Raw genomic sequence first — 24796 nt, 5'->3', positions numbered from 1 at the left:
AACAATAGAGCATCTCTTGTGTCGCCATCTCTGGTTGTTGTCGAGATATGCCCACTTTGTTTCGATGGTCCGGTACTCCAGAGTGCTCGGTCCACCATTGCACAGTTTCATCTTATCAACATGCTCTAAGATGACGTTAACGTCATCCATAGTTGTTCAAAGTACCTTCATACTGTACATTGCCATTAAAACTGACCTGCGCATCACGGTTATGTTTGCCAGCACATCTTCATGAATTTCAACAATTTTAGTGTTTACCAAGGAAGATGCGGCGCTCGCTGGCGATAGGCATGCATCTGAAAGTAAACGGCTTTCAGGTTTTTTGGTGCGCTTCAGCTGGGCGAAGACGATGCTTTTTACTTCTCAAAAGCCGAGCAGGTGGTATCCCCATGAGTTTGACGGAAGAAAAAAAGGTGGTAAATCACCGAACAAGCTTGCGAACGGAGCGTATGCAGATTTCAGGGATGAGCTAGCACCAGCAGATTGAGGCGTTTTATCACGCTTGCTATTCAAATGCATCCATGTCGTGCTCCGGTGCACTCGGCAACGCTTGAAACGAGCTTCCATTAACGCCACCACTGTCATTGCTACACGATACTTCTTGCTCGTTACAATCTTTTGATGCAGCGCATCGTCTTTTCGACTGCGACCATAGTTGTCTTTCCGCCGGGCGCTTCCTTGTTTTCACTGTTTTCGATAGGTACGCTGGGCAGTCGGGAAATCTTGTGGGAACAGCATCGCTCACCAGTGATGCCTTTAGCGGAGCACTCACCAAGACGTGCACTTTGTAGTGCGCTGTCCAGGTCTTGGACACAAGATGAGGCTCGAAGTGCTTTTCGCAGACGTGATCATTCGGCTGAAAGACTCGATACTTCCTTGGTATAGCTCGACACTAAAGGTTCAAGCGTTCTTCGTCTTTCGTTGGAGAAAAGAGAGACAATAGGGAGTTTTAGTGTTGGGGACGCAAGCGGCTTGCGTACGCAAGAACTAGGGGCGACGTTACTGCGCATGCGCAGACCGCTACGTCTAATTGCGTCCTTGGGTTGTTGGAGCGGCCGAAAACATCGCTGCCCCTAAGAGGTCACGTTACCAACGTGACTCTTGCGGTGTAGGAGAACTTACGAGTAGCTAGCGGGTAGATAATCTAATAAATCTTTCGCCAAGTGTCGACAGACGTCGTTTTTATGTGTATTAGAGAGGTTTAGCGTGTCTGGTATTCGGATAAACGCAGTTGGGGTGTTGGGGCGGAGCCATAAACGGGAGCGTCCTGCTTGGTGCATCCACCTGGCGGCGCAAAGCTGAAATCGGCAAAAGCAGCTAATATAGCTGTAACCAAGTCTATTCTACTTCGCTGCTGGTGTAAATTATCGGCACTGGCTTAATTGTGTTGCTGCCAAAAATTTATACCCGCAGCAAAGTAAAATACACTTGGTTACTGCAATATTAGCGGTTTTTGTCTGTTTGAGCTTTGCGCCACCAGGTGGCAGCACCATGCAGGCCGCTCTAGTTCATGGCTCCGCCCCAACGCCCCACCCAGCCTGCGTTTACCCGATTACCGGACGCTGTAAACCTCTCTATTAACTGCTTCTAATAAAAAGAGTTTAATGTACTTTACTTCATATGCTTCATTTCATATTTTATAACATGATAACGCAGCAACGATCAGACGTTGGTGGTGTTGCGAGCGCATGCGACCTCATTGCGGTTTGCGTTTGGGGCCGCTAACCTATAACACGTTTCTGCTTGCGTGCGCAAAAGCAAACGCACCCAAGCGCCTGGGGCCCCAACGCCTTGCGTCCCCAATACTAAAACTCTCTAATTTCCGTGTAGCCTTTGTAACCCGTTCTACAGCGTGGAAGAAAACACGAGAAAAAGAAGCGCCGAGCCGTGTTGAGATAGGGGCGAGTGGCGCTAACATAGCCAAGGTAATCCCGTGACATCCTTGCGCCATCTGTCACAGAGTGACCAAAACAAGCACCCGTTTTGGGACATTGCCGCTGTATGTTTAGCGGCTGCCGTTCGTACACCTAGCCTATTACACCGTGAGTGAGAATAAAAGGAGCACTAATGGACTCCTTTCTTTTTGTGAAACAAAAACGCATTTCAAACAGGTCACTCGGGCAGTCTGGTAGAGCATTTGTTGAAACAAAGTTAGTGAAGGGCAAAATACACAGTACAGAGTAAAGAGTCACGCAGGAAACGTGTGCTTCTACAGTGGGGCACTTCTTTCTCTGATAGTTTCGTTTTCGAAGATTAGATACCACCATGACCAAGTTTTGCGACATTAAAATAAACAGCGCATATGCCCCCTTACTGCATTTTGTGTTGTGTGCTGTGCCTGCTCTCTCCTTTAAAAAGAACGTGTCTACAGGTCCAGCGGACGTAGGCGTGAACAATCCAGTTTAACGATTTAAATATATTGTGGAATGCCAGATCGATAAGGAGAACGCCCTTCTGCAGTTGCATCACACGAAGCTTCACACTAGCTTCACTGCACAGCGGGGAAAATATGCACATAGCTGCTTATCATACACACATCTTCTCGTGATCAGATGTTTGAGCGAAAAACCTGCACAAACAAGAGGGACTAGTACTTTCCACAGTGCGTTTCAACGGCCATCGGTATTAAAGTAGCAGAAGGCTCACTGTTCTAACGAAAGAGGTGTTTAAAAGGGGCTCGAGCCGTTAAATACATTATAGGACACAAATGCCTTTCATCTCGGTTTGGGTGGTGTTCTGCTACTAAAGAATGAAGAGCGACGATACCGTCCTGTGTTGCACCTGAGGAGGTCATTCAAACGTGCAGAGCTGAATCATTCCTCTACGATGCTGGAAGCTCTAGCAGTTCAATGGACATTAAAATATTTGCAACCCTACTTTATTAGCCAAAGATTTCAACGTATTATTTACCACCACGAATTTTGGTATGTTTTGCACGCAAAGCAAGGACATCACTGCCTCCTTTACAGGTCCCATTTTTTGCAAAAGTTTGATGTTGACGCTGTTTATGAATCGGGAGTTTTACTTAGCTCACCAGATTACTTATCAGCGACACCGTTCATTATAACGAAAAAAGGAGACATCATTGCGGTATCCTATCACTGCGATATTGTGGTGACATGCTTAACAAACATTGCCAGAACATGGCTAAACTTCTGGACCTACCTAATAATGCATTGGGCGCGCGCGCACACGCGCACACACAATCCTTCTAAGCCCTGCTCTACCTCTACTATGCGACTGGCTTCCCACACTTCACACACGCACTTCTTTCCACTTTGACATTCCTAATGCTAATGCAATAAAATGCACTTGTCGCACGTTTAGGCAGTGCTTCAATACTGACATGCTACCACGAGGTCTAACGAAATTATGGTTTGGAACTGCAAAAATTGCATGAAATTCTATCCCGACAATACACATATCCTTTCCGTCCGTGCCTCATTCTATGAATTTTAACCTTCCGAACATACCTCATTTTATTACAAAAGCTGCTCTGAGAGTCTTGTGCAATATCTAATAATAGTTTACAGCTAATCTGACAAGATGTCTAATAGGCAACTTTTACCATAACGTCAGCAGTGCTTGCAAATGACTACCGTATTTTGAAATTACATATTGAATACGCCGTTAAAACATTAATTATCTGTCTTTGTGTTTTTGGGGTATGATAGCCCCCTGACACCCTAGACGTCCTGTAATACATTCCTGGTCCCTAGACACGACGTGTGAGAAACGATGTCCAGACGTACAAGAATTACATTGCATAGCTCTATTGCTTTCTATAACACGTGAGAATTGTGGTACTGCGTAGGGTTGCCATGCAGAAAGTTATTAATGTTGGTGAAAGCTTAAGATAGTGCTTTTGTTTCCCATGTGTCCGAACCTGGTCACAGAATTGAAGTTGCGTATATTTGCTTTCGTATTAGGTGCGCAAGTGGTGCAAGTTGCGGTGGCAGCCTTGCCGGAGGAAGACGACGAGGAACAGATCAGTGAGTGCTTTCAATATTTAGTGCTGGAACCGCAGTCGCAACTGCATCGTATGCCCTGCTAACTTGCAAGTTCGATTTGCTTCAGAATATGGGTGCAGAAGGCAACTTTATTGTTGTTTCGTCAAATTAGGACATACAGACGTTGTTGACTTCATCGTATTACATAACCTGAATTCTTATTCTAGGTTTACTTGTTAAATCTGGCTGCTTCCTGTCCATCTCCTAAGGATGGATGCAATGCCAGTTTATTTTCTCTGTTTTCAACTAAGTTGTTGCGTCCTCCTCACCACTTGGTGACTTTCTGGTGTCTTGTGACACCAACTGTTCTTAACATTCGTCTCCTCATACGTATGGTCATGATCAACTAACTTAAGTTCAATATAGAATGAAGGCTTCTCGCAGCATGCTGACAAGCAGGACGCGTGAGTGAATAGTTTTGAAAGTGTTTACACATATTCCACTGCTGTCATAATTCTCAAGAAAAGAATTTAGAAGAGTGTTAGGAGAGAATATGCAATCTCCTTATTATTCACTGCATGTTGGCAAGAAGTTCTCGTTTTGCTGGGTTAGGAAAAATGAGATATGTGAGAACACATAGGCAAAATGCTGTTTTCATGCATCATCGTGCTGGGAGACGTCTGGCTGCTGCTTAACACCGCTGCCACCAAAATGTAATGAGAGTCCGGTACCTTGAATGAGCTCCAAGCATTACACGACCCACCCGAATCTCAGCCGTTCCAGAAACCAACTAATCCCCTGACCCACTGCTGCTCTATCCTTCTGCTTGCCCTTCTCTTACTCTTTTGTCACTTGTGGCATTCTTCGTTACTGTTACAATATGTTTGTGTGCAGAAGAGTGACTTGGAAAGACACCAGTACACTCGCAAAGCTGACAAACCTTTTGAGTGTATGAAATGCCCATAGTCTGCCATTAAGTGAAACGCAGCAAAGGCAATCAACTGCGAGCAGTACATTTACTGCATGACATTTCCCTCATGAACTGTGGTACATATCGCTGAAATATTATAAGAAAGAAGCTAGAGAAAGAATACAGTCAGATATGACGACTTATGCTAAGTTTTTTATGTACTTAGAACAAAAGCTTTTTAAAAAGTGGTATGTCATACATGGATGCAACCAATGGCACCTCGTTTGTACCAGTCTTTAGTTACTGGAAATGCTGTTTTTCTGCATGCTTTGCTCACCAATTATTTAGAATTATTTACCAAAGTCCTCAAATACTCGTTCCACAGTGTGTTGGAACCACCTGTTGCAGTTTTCATAAGTTGTCTTTTGTGAAGATTTTTTTCACAGCATTGCACAAAGTGAGCAGGAAATATTACTAGTACTGCCCCTCTGCATGACTGGACAGCAGTGCTCTAAATTATGTTTTAAATTAACGGTATCCACATGTACGCCTCGGTATACAAGCGGATCAGAGTGTTTGGCTCCATTTTCAGAGCTAACCAATTGTTCATGAGTTGTCAGCATGCTGGATTTGCACGCTCACAACAAAATTGCTGACATCGCTGCCTAGCCTTTATATTGGGTGACGTGGATGACTGCTTGCTTGAGACTTGCAAGCAGTCTTTGTACTTTGAGAACACTATACTGGTGTGCAAATGTACGACATATTTTTGAAGATATTTATCAGGCTTCCTTGAAAACTTCAAAGGAAAGAACTAGTTATGTATAACGTAACATCAAAAATAAAACAGCACCAGGTCTTCCCCAAAAAGCTCTCCTACATTTTAAAATGAGACTTATGCCCTAAGATGGCATAAGTTGCATTTGAAAGATAAATAGTACAAACATAAATACCGCATGAGATAAGATGAAAGATGAATAAAGTAAGGTAAGATTGCAGATTGCATGATTGATTTTGGCTACCTTGCCAGCTGAGTGCCCAACAAATCATAGCCTGTTATGATGTGCCACACTGTTTTCTAAAGTTTTGTTCTAATTACGACGTGTGGTCAAAAAGAACCTGAACTTTTGCTATAACAACACTGTTTAGAGTACTAATTTAGGCACTGTCCCCCACAAGGTAGTCCCCTCTATTGGCAATACCCTTTTCCCATTGTTTCTTCCATTTTCGGAAAGCCTCCTGGAATGCACTTTTTGGACATTGTCCTGAATAATCTACTCTATGGTTTTGAAATGACGTCCTTTCAACTTGGGCTTAAGTTTGGGATGCAGGAAAAACTCTGCTGGGGCTAGGTCCAGAGAATGTGATGAATGGGGCACAATGGGAGTGTAATGCATTGCTAGGTAGCTGTGGACAAGGAGCCACGCATGAGCCAGCACATTGTCAAGATGCAGCATCCAAGTCTGGTTTCCCCACAATTCAGGCCTCTTACAGCGCACAGCGTCCCTCAAATGTGCTAGAATTCCCTGGTAGACTTCCTTGCTTACACATAACCATATGGTACAAATTCCTGATGGAAAATGCCTTTGCATTCAAAGAACACAACCAACATTACCAGGAACTTTGACCAATTCATGTGTGCTTTTTTATGCAAGAAGACCCTTTGCTCACGCATTGCAACGACTGCCCCTTTGTTTCAGTACCATAGCCATAAACCCATGTCTGATCACCTGTTACGATTTTAAGGAAGTTTCGATTATCAGTGGCAGTTGCAAGCATCTCGTGGCTGATTCTAACATGGCTCTGTCTGAGATCGTCAGGTAACAAATGTGGCATGAATTTTGCGTTGACGCAACACATCCCGAGTTTGTCATTCAAAATGTGATGGCATGATCCTACACTGATGCCTACTTCTACAGCAACTTCTGGAACAGTTCAATGGAGATTTCCATGAATCACAGCACGAACTGTCTTGGCACGGTCATAATCTGTTGAGGCGGAAGGTTGTCTAGGCTTGGGATTGTCATTGACAAACATTCCGCCGTGTTCAAAACGCTTAAACCACTTCTAGCACGGCGTGTGACCCATACCATGCTCCCCATGCGCCTGAATAAGCAATCGAAATGTCTCTGTGATAGTTTTGCCAACTTATTAGCAAAATCGCGCACACACACATTCGTCTTCTAGATCTTTCACTGTCACTTTGGCACTAATCCGACGAACAGATTGTGGACATGCTCCCTTCAGCAGCTGTAGCTCGCCAACTAACGGTCAGAGTGAAATGTGGCAAATGGCAGTTCGTTGTCTAAGCCTACCGCTATGTGCGCTCAGTAGTCGCAGCACGGTCCCTTTGATATTTGGCATGCTATTTTAGAAGTTTGGTTTCTTTCTGAACACGCCTCATACAGAAAACACCCTGCACGACAGGGCTGTGGCTGCAACAGCATTTAGAATTTTAGGCACACCTGTTTTGCATAATGTATACAGCATTATTATTGCTGACTCACTATGTAAGTATAAGTTTGATTCATCTTGAATAGCTGACATTGTAGGCTATTCAAGCATAAAAAAGCCTTCGTTTGTCTTGACCAGCACTCCACTTGACCTTTTACTGCTTTCATGTGCAAGCAGCATCATCGAACATGTGATGGTAGCCTGACAAGCCAGTCCGTCATTATCATTGGGAGTCATAAAAAAGTCATACGGGCTAGACACAGAACGCTGTTTCATGCCAAGATATGCCTATAAACCTCTTTCGTTTTATGAATGATCTAAACAATGTTTCCTACAAAGCTTTTCTACAACTATATACGGAAGAACCTCTTTGATATGATCCCGTTTTATGTAATTTCTGGGAGGCGATGTTCGCAATCAAGAACGGCAAATATGACCCAATAAAGCTCCATTTCTTTTTACCTATAATACCTTCCAGGAAATCGCGATCTTTTGGCACCAGTATTCATTATATCTCCAAACTGCAAAAAAAAAATGTTATGTTTTCTGGTCGCTAGATACCATGTAAACAAGGAAAGGCGTGAGGCAGGCGTGATTTGTATTTGTATCTTAGATTTGTACTTGTATCATAGATACCACATTTAGTATCGATGCTCAGCACTACACGTCTCTTGAACTTTTGAATACAAGGACTAGTTTAAACCATAAACTGGCACAGGTTCAACTACTTGTGCCATTCTGCAGGCATCGGAGGCTGCTTGCCACACTTCTCCAGTTTGCTTTTTCTTCAAGAGGAATTAATTTGAATGAACTTTACTGAAAAGTTCATTATGCATGACCTTTGGAATTTCAAACTGCTTGATATATCCAATATTTTTTTGTGTGATCTGCTGTTTCACACGAGGTCTGCCACAGAACATAAGCATTCAAATGTGCCAAAACACACTATCGTAGGTTTGTTTCCTAGCTGTTAGTAATTTTACTAAGCTCTAACTTAGTGGTACGATTAAAAGGAGTCATACATGCTTTGCTTAAACACAAATGACACATAATTTGTCCAAATAATATATTGCATCTACAGTGCATAGCTTACAGGTTTTTTTTGTAGTGCTAATGTTTTTTTGTTCTTTTTCTGTGTGACAGTCATCGCTACATCTCACTTTCAGTGCTCTGTAAAAGTGTATTCTTGCACTTCCCTACGTTACGAATGGCAATATGCATTTTCAAGAAATGAGTACAGCATATATAAAAACGATTAACATATACACAGTTGATTATCAATCATTCGAAGTGTACCAGACAAATTAATGTTAGTGCAATGCCAGATTTTCAGCAAGAGTATGCTAGTACAAAACACTTTATTTGATCTTTACCCACTTATGAAATGTTTGCACGATACATTCGCCACAATAATAGTGGAAACATTTTATAACCGAATACTATGTTATTTTTTATTGAATAAGTGAAGCGAACTGGGTATCAATTTGATCTGGAAAGGGCACAAAGTAAAAGCTAATTTGTTGTTGATGCACGTGACCAATTTTCCTTCTGTACCTTGTACGGTGGAACACCGGTTATACGTCCCCCGGTTTTGCAATGACCCGGGTTTTACGACGGATTAGCGCAGTCCTGGCAAAGTCCCTATAGAAGCAACGCATTAGGAACCTCGGTTATCCGACGCAATCTTACGCCTGACCAGCGTTATACGGCCACCCTCACGAAGCGCGTGTCTCTTTCCTCGCTCCGTCTTTCTGCATGAAGAGCGCTTGACACCGCTCCACCGGTTCGCTCCGGCGCAGCTTTCTTCCCTGCCTCATCTCATCGGTCATTTCTCTCCCCCCCACCAACAGTCGCCCGCCACGCCCGCTGTGCGGAAATAGCGCCTTTTCTTCTCCACAATCACTTTCTCGATCTCTTCTCGGCGGCGTCGCCTCTCGTCACGTCGCGGAAGCGTTTCCCTCCTTCCAGTTTCCCAGCAGCAGATCGCCTACAAGGTAGCGTGGAGAGGCCTTCGCTTATCGCACGTGTTTTGTGTCGTAATCCTAGCGACCAGTGTTCAGCGGAGGTTTTGAGTTGTGTGGAGCAACGCCACGCACGTTGTCCCGAAATCAGACAGTTCTGTCGCTCGGCGATAAGCTGAATATTATCGAGGAAGCGGAAAAGCGACATGGAGCCACGAAAGCCAGCATTGTCCGGGACGTTAAGATACCCGAATCTTCGCTTAAGGCGATCCTGGCAAACAAAGCGGTGATATTGCAGAATGCCAACAAGTTCGGGCTCAAGTGGAAAAAGAAAGCATGAGAAGTTGCAAAAAGTTCTCGTTAAGTGGATCCATCAGGCACGAGGCTGTGCAATCAACGTTGACGGCACCATTCTAAAAGAAAAGGCTGAGCGGACCTTATGGAATTGCGTCTGGGCATCGACCACATTTAGGCATCCAACGAGTGGCTGGACTGCTTTAAAAAACGGAACAGGATTGTGTACAGCTGCTCCTCTGGAGAAAGCGCTTCCATGGACCTTAAATCGGTGAACGAGTGGATGGAGTCGCTACCGAAGATGATTGCTGCATACAAGCCCTGCGACGCTTTCAATACCAATGAGAGCGGTATTTTTTATCATAAGCAGCCCGAGCAAACCTTTGCGTTTAAGGGTGACAGCTGTCATGGTGGCAAGCGTAGTAAAGAGCGTGTGACGGCACTATTGTGTGCTAAGGAGGATGGTTCTGAGAGGCCGCTCGCTGTTGGAAAGTATGCAAAGCCACGAAGCTTTAAGAATTTGAAGACGGTGCCGTGTAGCTACAACTTCAACAAAAAGGGGTGGTTGACGTCTTCGCTCTTCAGCAATTTATTGCAGCAGCTGGATAACAAAATGGGTGCTAAGGGGAGGAAACTATTGCTTTTTGTGGACAACGCACCGTACCACCCACCTGGTACGTCCAGCCTGAGGAACATAAAGGTTGCTTTTTTTCCGCCCAACTGCACAAGCCAGCTGCAGCCACTGGATGCCGGCATTATTAAGTGCTTCAAGCAAGGGTATCGCAAGCGGTTAGTGCAGTGTCGGCTGGCAGCTATGGCGCGCAGCAAGTCGGAAAGAAAGATCACTGTGGTCGACGTCATGCATTTTATTGCCAGTTCATGGAATGCAGTGTCGCGAAGCACAATCGCTAACTCATTCAAGCACTGTGGCTTTAAATGAGAGATTGCCTCCTCTGCCAGGGACGCAACAACCTCGATGCCGCTCGAGGCCGATGGAGGCTTCGCCGAGGACAGTTTCGAGGGTTTAAGCCTCACCACGACTCTCACTGAGTACGTGGAGGCCGACGAAAATGTTGCAATCTGCGGCGAAGTGTCGCTGGATGACGCCATCGAGGAGGCTTTGCCTAGTGCCGCCACCGCTGCGACATTGGACGAAGACGACGCCACAGATGCCGTGCCTTTGCCTCCCATGTTCGCCGAGGTGCAATGGCACATAGACGGCATCCGGAACTTCATCTGTTCATGCGATGCAGTAGAGGATCTCGTTTTGGACGTTTCCCAGCTCGAGCGAAAGCTCTTGGTTCACGGATCAAACAAGGTTCAAAAGATACTTACCAGCTTTTTTTTTCTAATTTCACGCCGGCTGGCGGGAATCGCGGCAGTGGAGTGCTACAAAAGTTCGTTTGAATATGTAATTTTTCTGGTTTTGACAAATGGCTAATGAGTACAGCACAAGAGGTGTCGGTGGTGCTTGTTTCTGTTGCCGTGTGCGTTGTTATCTACGATGGCAATGAAAGAGTCTAAGCTGTGTCCTTAAATGCAGTGCAGGTGATTATTAAAAGGGGAGTCATTACGGTTTCATGTAACTTCTGACACAGTAATGAAGTTTCACTGACTTCATTAACTCTTTCATGGCGCTCGGGAAGTCAGTTTCGGCGAATATTTTTGTCGTAATGTTTGATAACCTCTTAGGCTGCCTCAACGGACTCATGTATGGCTTGTAGTTCATGTAAAGTTAGACATCCATGCGTTACATTACATGCGTTCTTAATGAAGAAGACGTTTTGCTTGATTCCTTAAAGCTGTCATCTTCACCTGGCATCGATGGTATGAATGAGACCAACTTGGGTCACCGAGTGCATGGCAATGTGTACATACATCCTGCTCTTCAACCCTCTTTCATATCGACATGGGTCACTGTAGATGCGGGACTGGGCTAGTACAGCTGCTCGAAGAAATGCTTTCATGCCGACTTGAAGCACTGGGTATGTATGCTACCGAGTCTGTACCGGTCTTCAGTGAACCTCTTTGACACCAACTTGGGTAACCGATCAGCACGTTCAGAAAGAAGCGCGAGAGGAGCGCAGCTGCCGCACGGCACCTTTCTACGTGTTCGGAGGCCGAGAAGTCCACATGTGGCCACCGAGATGAGAAGCGTGGCACGTCGGTGAAGGCAAACGCGGAGGATTGTTCATTCGCTTGCCGCACACCCAGTGGCGCATATTCATATTCCACTATTCATGGGAGAAATTTACCAGAGCATTTGATAATTGCAGGGGGCACATTCCCAGTTACCCAAATCGGCACCAAGGACGCTCGTTGAAGAGCAGCACAGACCGCGTGGCACATACCCAGTGCTCCAAATCGATGTCGTAAGATCTCCTTCGAACAGTGGTACCTACCCAGTTCGGCATTCGGTATGACCCATGTGGGCACGAAAGAGGTCGGTTGAAGAGCGGGATGTATGTACCCATTGCCGCATACTCAGTGACCCATGTTGGTCCGATGGCTGGTTCTTAAACCGTGTTACCTAAGCGCAGACCAATGCACTGCCCATTCGTCCACGGGCCACCCAGTGACCCAGGTATGTAGGAAAACGGTTAGATACAAACATACACAAAAACATCGATACAAATACACGCAGATGCTTGGCCTACGGAAAGTGGGTGAAGTGCCCCAGAAATGGGAATGCGTTAAATTGCCACAGTTACTGCAAAAGGAGGCTCGGTAGGCCGCAAAGGATGCAAGAACAAAATGGTTCTGGCAACACCAAAGTAAACTCCGCTAGCTCACCGCGATGCCATCGATTGTGCTGCCGTCTGTGTGCACCTAGCTGATTTTTAACAGCAAAGATTAAATATATGGCATTCTATATAAGTCATAAGCCTCAAATGTTCGCATTTTTTACTCTGCCCCAAAAAAACAAATAAGAAAAAATGTATTTTGAACTTGGCCACGTTACACTGACATACCAGCATACCTGTGGCGTCAGCGAATGAAAAATAAACTCTGGCCTTCATTTTCATCTTGAATAACCACCCTGTTGCCACAAAACTAATGAAAATATAGTTTCGAAGGGACACATAAGTTTAATCTCGTTTCTACCAGCTGCAGCAAGCGATATGGAACATTTTATATGGCCCTGCTGTTGTCATACTGCGAAGTAAAACATTCTACTGGATGCCATGAGAAGGGGAATTCCATATGACTGTGTACAACGCTCAGTACAATGGTATCGAACATAGTCCTTCTTACTGAAACTTGGCTTAATCCGCCCATTAATAATGCAGAAATTCTTTCACATTTTCTAAATTTTTCTATATTCCGACGCGACAGATCGCACAAAAAGGGGCGCGGCGTACTGATTTGCGCACACGAAAGTCTTCAGTGTGCTGAAATAACAGTAACAACGTCCTTAGAAATTGTCTTTGTGATAAGCAACGCTTCTCGCCCATCCGTTGTTATCGGTAAATGCTATCGTCCGCCCGACGCAAACAGCTCTTTCGTAGCTGACTTCCATGAGGTGCTTCAAACCGTAACAGTGCTTTATCCCCAATCACCCATCATGCTGTTCGGCGATTTCAACTTCCCTGCCATCAATTGGTCCAATATAGCTGAAACAACGTCAAAAAACAATGTCGAAAGTGATTTCTTTAATATGTGTCTTACGCAAGGCTTAACACAAATCGTCAGTAACCCCACGCGGCACAATGATAAGTCTTCTAACATATTAGAACTTATCCTCTCTTCTCCCTCCGATAGTGTTTCACCACTGACGCACTTACCTGGCCTTAGCGATCATACAGTGCTACATACCTCGTTTCAAAGTGACATTCCTGCCTTCAATAAAACTAGAAAAACTATTACTCTTTACGACAAAGGCAGCTATACTGATAGGAATAATAAACTAGGGGAATTTTCCAGCTCGTTCTTAGAACGTTCTGTTGAAATTAACTTTTTTTTCAAAAATAAAATGCATGAGCTGATAGAAACTTACATACCTACTATCACTGTAACTGAAAAGCACTCATCACCCTGGTTCAATAGGACACTACAGCGTCTCAACAATAAAAAGAAAAGGCTTTACCGCGCTGCTAGGCATTCCAACTCAGTGCGCATGGCAGAAATACTACATCGCTGAAAAAACGTACCTATCCCTTCCTAGTCAAGCAAAACGCTCCTTTTCTTCGACTATCCTACCAAACATTCTGCGAAATAAGTCCAAAATATTCTGGATTATTATAAATCCAAAGCGTTCGCAACCACTTGCTCTGTGTGACGAGAAAAATAAGCCTATTCCTGATCACGAAATCGCCGAAGCGCTTAATCATGCATTCTCCTCCGTGTTTAGGAATGAACCTAAAGGTGAACTTCCTGAATTCCCACTTTTCAGTTACCATACAATGCCCGCAATCGCGTTCAGTTCTGATGGAATCAGGAAATGCATTGATTCCTTAAAGCTGTCGTCTTCACCTGGCATCGATGGTATGAATTGCAAAGTCTTAAATAATACTAAATATGTTGCAAGCGAGATGTTATGTCACATTTTCAGCAATCTTTATCATCAGGAGTGGTGCCGGATGACGGGAAAGTGGGTAAGGTTATCCCAGTCCCAAAGAAAGGTCCTTCATCATCATGTAGCAGCTACCACCCAATTTCTCTAACTAGCGTCTGTTCGAAATTATTGGAACATGTGCTTTACTCCCACATTGCTACATTCCTAACATCTGTCAGTTTCTTCCACCCTAACCAGTATGGCTTCCGTAAAGGGTGATCTTGTGATAACCAATTAGCACTCTTTATAAATGGCATAGGCTCTAACCTTGATCTCGAAAAGGCGTTTGATTTTGCAAAGGCGTTTGACAAAGTTCCGCATCAACGACTTCTCCTAACACTTTCTCGCTTGCACCTTAATCCCCTTGTTTTGAACTGGATACGAAATTTCTTAACAGACAACAGTTTGTGTATGCTAACAACCACTCCTCCTCTAAAAGCCCTGTTCTCTCCGGTGTACACCAAGGCACAGTTCTCGGGCCCCTCCTATTCCTTATATGTATTAATGGTTTACCGGCTAATCTTTCATCTAACATTCGCCTTTTTGCTGAGGATTGTTTAATTTATCGCTCAATCCTAGCTGATACCGACAACCACGCATTACAAGATGACCTAGACAAAGTTACCATTTGGTGCAGCTTGTGGCTAATGTCACTGAACACTACAAAGACTCTACTAATACTTTTCATCGACGGAGGATTCACCGTACTGCTAAGTACGTTCTCTGCAACTCGGAAATATCAGTGGAGTCATGCAAGTACCTTGGCCTTACACTTTCAAATAACCTTTCTTGGTCGTCTCATATTACGAACATCACTAAAGAAGCCAATCGCACGCTTGGTTACTTCCGGCGCAACTTGCGCTTTGTACTACCATCCTTAAAGATACTAACTTATCCAACTTTTGTCAGACCTAAGCTAGAATACGCATGCTCTCTTTGGGACCCACACCAAACCACCTTTTTCTAACACTCTAGAAGCTGTTCAATATCGTGCAGCTCGCCATATTTGTTCCGATTATTACTACCACACTAGTGTCTCTCAGCTAAAATTAAAGCAGTACTTTCCAATCTAGATATAAGGAATCATGTTTTCAGACTGTGTCTTTATCACAAATTTTATCATTCAGCTCCTAGTGCTTCAGCCATCATTCCAGCACACCATCAGTCTTGCCGATAACGTCACGAAACATCTGTGTATCTTCCGCCTGCCCGGACCACTACGCACCAACATTATTTCTTTGTGAAGACTGCACGGGACTGGAATGACCTTTCCGCCGACGCCGTGCACCACTCATACCCACATTTATTTATTATTTATTTAGCAATACTTTAAGCCTTTTACAGGCTCATACAGGAGTGGGTCACAATCAAAACAACGAAACATTGTTGGTCAAAATAGAAGGCAATGAAACACGCCAATTATTACAATTGAAAGATATAACACGCGAAAAAAAAAACGACAGACTAAAGCAATTAGTACAAGGCATGTAATACAGGGAAGTGGTAAGAGCTACGAACAATTAAGATGTGGTGGGAAACGGCCAAAACACAGTTGGGCAACACAACGTTGTAGCGAAGCAGTACATAATCGGAAACAGACCTAATCATAAAAATGTGCACGTATCTTGGTTGCAAATACTTCAATGGAGTCAACTTCTGCAATTGGTTCCGGCAGACGGTTCCAGGCTTCAATTGCAGATGGAAAAAATGAATATTTAAATGTGTTGCAACGCGCAGAAAACTGCCTGATGCACTTACGGTGATTTGTTCTTTCGGAATGTTGGAAGGGTGGCCTAATGTACTTTGTTTTATCAATATTTATGTGCCCGTGATAGAGAAGGAAAAGAAACTTCAAGGCAGCGATACGCCGTCCTGATATTAGAGTCGGGATATGTGCTTGTTCACGTAAAGCAGTGACGCTGTCGTATGGAGAGTATCTGGAATAAATGAAACGAAGTGCCATGCGCTGTATTCTATCAAGTTTATCAATGAGGTAAGACTGCTGCGGGGACCATACAATGCTGGCATACTCAAGTATTGGTTGAACGAGGGTTTTATACGCAGTTAATTTGACATCGGATGGTGCTGTTGCCAATTTCCGACGTAAGAAATTGAGCTGCTTAAATGCCTTTGCACATGTGATGTCAATATGAGTGTCCCATTTGAGCGAGCTTGAGAATGTCACACCCAAATATTTTACAGTATCTGATCTTATTATAGCCGTGCCTCTTATGTTGTAAGTGAACATATTAGGTACCTTTTTATGTGTAAAAGTGATGCATGCTGTTTTACTGATGTTTAACTTCATTCCCCACCTATCACACCAATCGGCAATGCTGTTTAGTGAGGTGTTTAGTTTAATTTGACCATCCACAGACCGAACAGTTGTGTAGACAACACAATCATCTGCAAAAAGACGTACGGTTACGTTAGGCTCAACACATGATGGGATGTCGTTGACATACACAAGAAAGAGCAATGGCCCCAGCACGGACCCCTGTGGCACACCAGAAAAGACTTCAAGGCTCTCTGACTCATTATTGTTTACTGATACATATTGGGATCTGAGTGTGAGGTAAGATGCTATCCACGCAACAGTGTTAGATGCAATTCCAATAAGTTTAAGTTTTTCGATCAGTTCACAGTGAGGCACGCGATCGAAGGCTTTGGAGAAATCGACGAATATGGCGTCTCCTTGTAGTCCGGAATTAATTATCTCTGCAAAGTCATGCGAAATTTCCAATAGCTGTGTCACTGTAGAAAGGCCCTTCCTGAAGCCATGCTGTTTAGGGTATATCAGGTTATTGTTTTCTAAGTAACTAATAATGGATTTGTTAATAATGTGCTCCATTAATTTGCAACAACAGCTTGTTAAAGAAATTGGTCGGTATGTGTCTATGTGCAACCTATTGCCACCTTTGGGAATCGGGATTACTTTTGCGACGAGCCAGTCTGAAGGTAATGCAGCTGCTTGAAGAGACGCCGCAAAAATCCTGTGTAAGAACGGAGCCAGTTGGGCAGCAAATCTTTTTAGAAACGTATTGGAAATATTATCGGGGCCGGGCGTTTTCTTTGTGTCAATGTTCAAGAGCAGGTTCAGTATGCCTGGCTCAGCTATAACTACGTCAGGCATCGCTGGATCAGATCCAAACGAAACATCACTTGGACGGGGAGAGCGTGTGAACACGGATTGGAAATGGGCATTAAAAGCGTTAGCAATAGTGTGTGCATCATGGGTAGGAACACCTGCGATTTCAATTTCTACTATTGGGTTTTCAGGTTTTGACAGATAGCGCCAGAATTTGTGCGGCTGATTGTGCATGAAGTTCGTCAGAGTATTAGAGAAAAAGTTATCTCTCGCCTTTTTTAATTCAAATTTCAACGCAGCCGAAAGATGCGCGATTTCCCCTGGGTTATGTTTTTTCCTGCGCATCCTTTGCACTTTTCTTTTCAAGTGGATGATACTGCGGGTAATCCAGGGTGTTTTTCTATTTGTTCGTTTACGTATTGTGGGAATAAAATTTTCTTCACAATGTTTTATGGCACCCTTAAATTTCTCCCACAATCCGTTAACATCATATGAAGGCAGTAGTGTGAAATCCTCAAACACAGTTTCTAAATAATCTATGATGCTGACGTCATCTGCTCTTCTGTAATCTTTAAAATCAGTGTAAGGATGATCTTGGTGACCCGCCTGTGACGTCAGCCCAGAAAAGGTCAACAAAATCATTTTGTGATCAGAAATACCATCTTCTATGCTAATTTCTGGTTCGAAAGTGTTCGAGACAAATGCCAGGTCTAGCACTGATGCGACGCCTCCCTGCTGCCTTGTTGGATGGTTAACTAGCTGCGATAATGAGAAGCTAAACATTATTTTCAGCAGTTGGTCACAGCTTTCCTTTTCCCTAGCCCCAAACGTTAGGTTATCCCAGTCTATTCCTGCCAGATTGAAATCGCCGGTTAATATCAGCTTGGTTCTGGCATTTACCTTGGTGTGGAGGAAATCGTGCAATTGCATCATGTATTCGACGGAAGCGTTAGGACGCCTGTACACACCACCTATCAGAATAGACATTCCGCACACGTTAACGGTACACCAGATGCTTTCATGACCAGGTATGCCCTCGTGTTTGTGAAATAAAACGCTATTTTTTATTACTAGGGCTACGCCCCCACCGCGACCGTCACGGTCTGTGCGAAGGAGGCTATAAGCCACTGGAGCTACTTCAGAGTCATGAATGTCGGGGTGCAGCCAGGTTTCGGTAATTACCATGATGTCAGGGACGTACAACAAGACATTTTCTTCTAATTTTTCTCTTTTGTTCACAATGCTACGTGCATTAAGGCACAATAGTGTCAAGGGGCTTGTGTTTTGCGGTCATTTATCATTTCCGGGCGGAACAGCGTCATCGTCAACATGTGCACGCTTAATCACCGTTCTTCTATTTTTCTCGCCGTCCCACGCGTACCAGCTGTTGCCAATCTTCATTTTATCAAACCGAAGGCTCACCTTTTCACCTTTCGCGCGATCAACCTGCGACGACTGCCACAATTTTTTTCGCACTTCCCGAACAGCTGGCGAAAAATCCTCAGAAATAGATATGGTATTGGTTTCCAGTTTGAAACAGTTACGAAGGACGGCAGCTTTTTCAGAGAAGTCATACAAGTGTAGTATTACTGGTCGTTCTTTGTTCTTAGTCTTTCTACCAATGCGATGAATGCGTTCGAGTGATCGCACCTCTACCCCTAGCTTTTCTTTAAATATGCTCTCCGTGACATGTTTTGCCAAGGATGTATTAGTTTCATCATTGTCTTCCTTTAGACCAAAGATGACAACGTTATTGCGGCGGCTCCGATTTTCTAGATCATCCAGTTTTTTGGCCATGTGTGACACTTCTTTCTGTACGGCCGTAATTGCTACTTCACACTTATCAACCTTCTCCTGGTATAGTTTAAGTGATGCGAGTGCTCCTTCAATTTCTGTCAGCCTAGTCTGCACATTAAGTAACCCGGTCTGAAGAAGCGTTTGAGAGGCCTGAATTTCAGTAACCACTTTAAGAACTTCGTCAATCTTAGGCCCCGGATTTTCCTCCACATCTCCACTCAGTTGTAATAGCAAACGCACAACATGCAATGATTCACAGTAACAGCGGAAAAGACAGCCGGGGCTTGGCAGCACCACTAACCCAACAGAGCTGGTTGTCAAGCATTTAGAAAAGGACCATTTATCACCAACCTGTATGAAGAGGAACAAAGGTTTGAGCATTGCGTCTCGGATGGTGCCACCAAGCCCACTGAAGTCGGCGCGCCGTTGGCTCTCAGTTTTATACGGTCTCGACATCGTCGCTGTCGTCGCCGGTGCGCAGAAGGGACGGTCCACCTCCCATGATGCCTCGGGTGGTGAGTCAGTCGACTCGATAACGTGCGGAATCAGCGCAGCGTAGGGCACGTGTAGGCATGGCACTGATGACGTTGTCGAAGGAAGATGTTCAATCAGTATTGGAAGGCCATCGCCGATGCGCACTTGCCCTTGCACGAACACCTGTATGAAGACGAACAAAGGTTTGAGCATTGCGTCTCGGATGGTGCCACCAAGCCCACTGAAGTCGGCGCGCCGTTGGCTCTCAGTTTTATGGCATCATAATGGCATCATTTGAATGCTGCCATTGAGTCCACATTCCACTGAAGTGGTCGCCCATCCCTCATGTAATACCACGCACTAGGGCCTTAGAGCTAATAATAAATAAATAATAAATAATACAATGCCTAGTGTTTACAGAAAACCACCAGGTTGATCTAAAGATAAAAATTGCTTCTTCTGCTTGAGTTTCAATAGGTGGACTTTCACACATGGTCATCAACTATATACCCAGAAAGGGGCGCTATAAGTGGAGCAACTGCTGGCCTGAAATTCCAGGCTGAACTGGATGGTTCCGCCATCACCCCTACTAAGAGAACTGTACTACTTTTCCTTTCACGTAGAAGTAATGGCAACGGAAACAGTACACTTGGGATGACATGCCAAGCTTTTGGTTCATGTTCTCTGATGGAAACAAGTCCATGTTTCATATAGATGGTTCATTGCTTCTTTTCATGAACTGCAGAGGCCTTTCACTCCTACTGAAAAGGTGTACATTTAATAAGTAATCTTAATATCAAACAGTGGCTGTTTGTTCCAAACAGCAATTCAAATAACTGATTTCAATAGACATTCACTAGGTGCCAATATTTAAGCACCACCCGCTACTACGATGTGTTCATAAATCAGTGGCTCTTCCTAGGTTTCATTTAGTGTCGATTGTGTCAATTTGTTTTAGTTCACTTGAATTTATTGAAATTCGTTTTTGTGCAGAAGGCTTGTTTTTTTGTACTAGACAAATGCGAGACAGGTGCATTCCTTGTGCTTTTATTTGGCCTCATTAAAACAAAGCAGTCCTCTTGTGGCACTGCCAATTCACAGGTGCAATGAACAGACAGATGCAAAAGTAAGTGATACTTTAGCACCACATGCTTATGGTTCAAAGCAAAGGAACTAAAAACAGGGCAAACAGACAACAAATGAAGCGCCAGATGCACCATGCAGCTGAAAAAAATATTTAAAAAGTGGAAGGAAAAGAAACAAGAAAAGAGATTCATCTGCGCGATTTGAAATTCTGCGGAAAAATAAAGTTTTACCAAGGTAAGACAGCAACACAGCTCAGGCCGTACCCACGGTAGACCACTTTGGGTTGTAACTTCTCTGCGATGTAACAAGCAACACAACACCTAAGTGAAAAAACAGGCATTCGTCTGGCTGCAGTTTCTTCAATGAATGCAAATTGAAAATGATACCTTCAAGAACGTCATCGATTGATTTTGCTTAGTTGGTACAAACTTGCAGTATTCTAACAATGTGAAACACAGGAGAATGTTCCTGTCCCGTCTCACACTTTTAGTACACTTTGAAAGTGATCGTCGGGGAATACAACTCACAGCATTTACTTCAGCGCAAAATGTGTAGCTGATGTTTGAGTTACAGAGTTGCTTTTCGGTCCCTTGTGCAGTGAAAACATATGGAAAGTAGAATGAAAATGATGGAAAGCATATACGTGAGAGAATGCAACCTGCAGGAAAGTGTTGTTATGGTGGCACATGTCAAGAAGTTCTTCAGAAATGTTTCGTCTAAATTACTGGAACTCTCTGGCATGGCCTCTGCAATTAGAGGTATTATATACACCACACAATAGAACACAAACACAATCTTGAGGCCACAGTTCTGGTATAGTGATGGCACCCTTCACTCTCTGTCAGAGAAGCAAGACAGACAATGCCTAGTTCATGAGCCAAAACATGGTGAAATTTAATACTGCTGCATAGAATTTTTTGCATCAAAGATGATGACAGCACGAACAAACACTGAAACAACAGTTGGCATTTGCACAACAAGGCACCAAGCCTGGCGCCAATAAATCCCAAGAGCCCATCAGTGACGTTTGGTGATGTCATGTGCCAATGCCACCTTAGCTGTCACAGGATACAGCAAACGTTGATCAATAGGGTTGATGCAACGAATGCCCAAGCCCACAATTATGCTGATTCGTTCAATGTAATATTTATATTGTTTTTAGTTTCCCATATAGGTAAGATAAGCGCAAGACATGATGGTGACATCATTTGGCCCAATTACTCCACTGAAGAAAGGTGCTTACTTTACTATATGGCAAGCAAACCACTGAGATCCAGTGTCCAAACATAAGCTCACGTTTTCATAACCAGAGAGTGATCCACCTTACTCAAAACCCACAGCAAAAACCCGTGGAAGGCCGAACATTTCAACTTGTGCATCAATCCATATTTGCCTGCAACCTCCAAAATGATGACATGTATAAAAGAAGGCTTGTACGTAATGTCGCTTCCACCATTTGGGTGAGGCACTCAGCCTCTTCTGCACTACCGAAGAAGAGAGAATAAGACGAGTGCGTACAAATGTTTTGCCAGAACGGTGGCAGCGACATCAGTGCAAGCGATGTGTTCAATTGAGCCTGCTACCTCGTTCAACTATAAAATCAAGCTCACAACAGAATTAGTCTAGCAGTGAAACTTCGTCTTGCAACTTGTTCCCGTAGAACATCCACTGCACGAGGTGGTGGTGATAAACACATAAAACGACTGACGAAAGGTACCACAGCAAAAACCCATGGAGGGCCGAACATTTCAACTTGTGCATCTAACTAAGCTTACAGATAATCAATTCTTTTACCACATGCTCGCAAGTCTAGCCACTATGCTGATGGCTCTGAATCTGCAAGTCTTGTTCAGGCGATCAGTTAGGAAAGAAATAATGAAACAGTAAAAGAAAGGAAAAAAAGCTTCTGAACTAGCAGTGCCTCCCTGCCGCCTAACTTCTACATCATTTCATCTGCTTTGGTGCAACGTCTGGTGTGTCAGTGCTTTCGATGGCAAAGACAGAGCAAGCAACACCATTAGCAATTCACTCAACATTAGTCGCCATATTCATTCATTCCAACAACCAAATAAAACAATATGATGCTCTCGACATGCGACCGATGACAAGGCAGCAACAACAAAAAAAGGATGGATGTGTGCTAAAAATGCTTCATCACCGCTCTCGAGAAAAGAGTACAAATGCTGAAAGCAAGTCTGTCGTATCCCGACAGGTCTTGCTTCGCAAAAGGTGGTGAGCACTTCACTCAACAATGAAGCGCACCCTGCATTCGTTGTTCTTGACAATTCGTTGTTCTTGACACTCTGCAGCGTTTCCGCGACCGACAGACACCTGTCAAGGCCGATGCTGTCGTTATCCTTTTTCGGCCGCTTCAGAACCGTGTTGACCGCAGGCTGCCTTTTCTGGACGTTCATTTAGCCAAAAAGCGTCGTAGCTTACGTCTCTGGGGTGCTGCTTATGGTGGAGGAGCACGAAGGAGCACTTGCGGTTTTACGGCCATTCGAGGTAGGCGTCGTTGGGACCCCTGACAATCCTCATGTAGAGTCCGAGGTGAAGACAGGTGAAGACAGGTCGTGGAACTTGCCTTGCAGCCTCATCCTGTACCCCTTTTCGCCCACAGTGAGTACGTTGCTCGTGAAGACCTGCAGCGGCGCGTTACGGTACTTGCGGAGGGGTTTGGTCACCCAGACGTGAGTGAAAAAGGCTTTCGGTTCTGGTCTGGGCTGCCCTTCAGAAGCATCTGAAGGCGTCGTTGACTCGACTACAGCCTCGGGCTCACCATTGAGGCCTTTCATGAGAGGCTGAGAGGGCGACTGATCTCTCGATTGGTTCGGGGAGTCTGCCACCGCGGCGTCACGGTTGGCTACTGGCGTAGCGTTTTCTTCGGATGGAGACGTCGAAGAAGCCGACACGACGTCGGGCTGCTGTCGTTCTCCGCTGGCCTGTGTGGTAGTGTCTACCGCAGTGGTGGTGTCCGGCCGTCAATGAGTTGTCGTCCCTGTGACTTCGTCATGAGAACCGGTGGTGGCAGCGCAGCGACGCTAATCCGTTCGCGCAGCACTTCTTCGAAGTTATTTGTCCTCGTCAGACCGTTCTCCAGGTTGTCCATCTTGCTCAGCAGCGTGGAGAGAGAACCGTCGGCGTCGGGGCCGCCGCTAGCGGACGACATACGCACCTGGTTCGTGGCCAGCACGTCCGACTTGCAGCCGCCCCGCAAGTGAGCCAAAAGACGCTCATTCTGGTTACGGGATTCTTGCACGAGCGGATGTTGACGAGGCGGTGACAGCCCTCGGGGTAGTGCTCGAGCATATCTGACACAGGACCCACGTAGTTGGAGTCTCCAGTTCATCGCGGTTCCATGCACTCCCCCCCACCACACACGCACGCACACACTCACCCACCCACACACACATGTACCCACGCACACACACACACAACCGCACGCACGCACACACGCACGCGCACACACACACGCGCGCACACGCTCACACACACACACGCGCGCACATACTCACACACAACAGCACACACACACACACACACACACACACACACACACACACACACACACACACACACACACACACACACACACACACACACACACACACACACACACACACACACACACACACACACACACACACTGAAGGGCTACGCCCCTCACAAGTCGTGGAGGCCTTGCACAGCAGTTTGCAGCTCCTGCACCTTCTGACGTCCGTCCGCTTTCCTGATGGCCAGGACGGCAATGTCCGCCAGCTTTCCCGACTGCCTGGCCACTCGGTTCGCCGATCGCCAGGCTCCCAGTGCTGCATGCGCTTCTTCCAGCCGCGTCGCGAGAGACGGGTCTGCAACAAGGATGTGTTAAACTAAGGTTCTAGTACAAAGAAAATCATGCAACACATGTAACCGCATTTAACAAATGAATATGCTATAAACGAACAATGAGATGGTCGGTTTCAGTTTGTCATTCGTTTATAGCAATTGGTTTCAAGAAATGGTATACAGACAAGGGTCCTTTAGAGAGTATGCTACGAAATGGCAGTTGGACCGAAGTACTATTCATTGCTGTTGTCATAGTGTGGGATTTGCTGATGATAGCTCAACATCCCATGGCAGCGCCAAAGGTGCAGTAAAATATTATTCTGCTTATAAGTGTGGTGGTATTTTAGAGCTTAATTATGAAGCAGCCGCTACTACTCGCAAAACAAAAGTTATTTCCAGGTT

General features: G+C 44.8%; 1 protein-coding gene and 1 long non-coding RNA gene across 2 annotated transcripts in view; one reads left to right on the top strand and one right to left on the bottom strand.

Annotated features, from left to right (window-relative positions):
• Positions 1 to 3927: 3927 nt before the first annotated feature.
• The window catches only part of LOC139052900 (uncharacterized), a 79783-nt gene continuing 58914 nt past the window's right edge, over positions 3928 to 24796 (top strand). Inside the window, exon 1 of the long non-coding RNA XR_011510115.1 lies at positions 3928 to 3992. This is a non-coding gene — a long non-coding RNA (uncharacterized lncRNA). The remainder of the gene's footprint in view (positions 3993 to 24796) is intronic.
• LOC139052897 (uncharacterized) overlaps positions 24126 to 24796 on the bottom strand; it is a 355309-nt gene continuing 354638 nt past the window's right edge. Inside the window, exon 20 of the transcript XR_011510109.1 lies at positions 24126 to 24417. The gene's annotated coding sequence lies outside the window, so the exon portion shown is untranslated. The remainder of the gene's footprint in view (positions 24418 to 24796) is intronic.

Source organism: Dermacentor albipictus, unplaced genomic scaffold (genome assembly GCF_038994185.2).
Source record: "Dermacentor albipictus isolate Rhodes 1998 colony unplaced genomic scaffold, USDA_Dalb.pri_finalv2 scaffold_42, whole genome shotgun sequence".
Classification (NCBI taxonomy): Eukaryota; Metazoa; Arthropoda; class Arachnida; order Ixodida; family Ixodidae; genus Dermacentor; species Dermacentor albipictus.
This window is presented reverse-complemented; position numbering and strand designations above follow the sequence as displayed.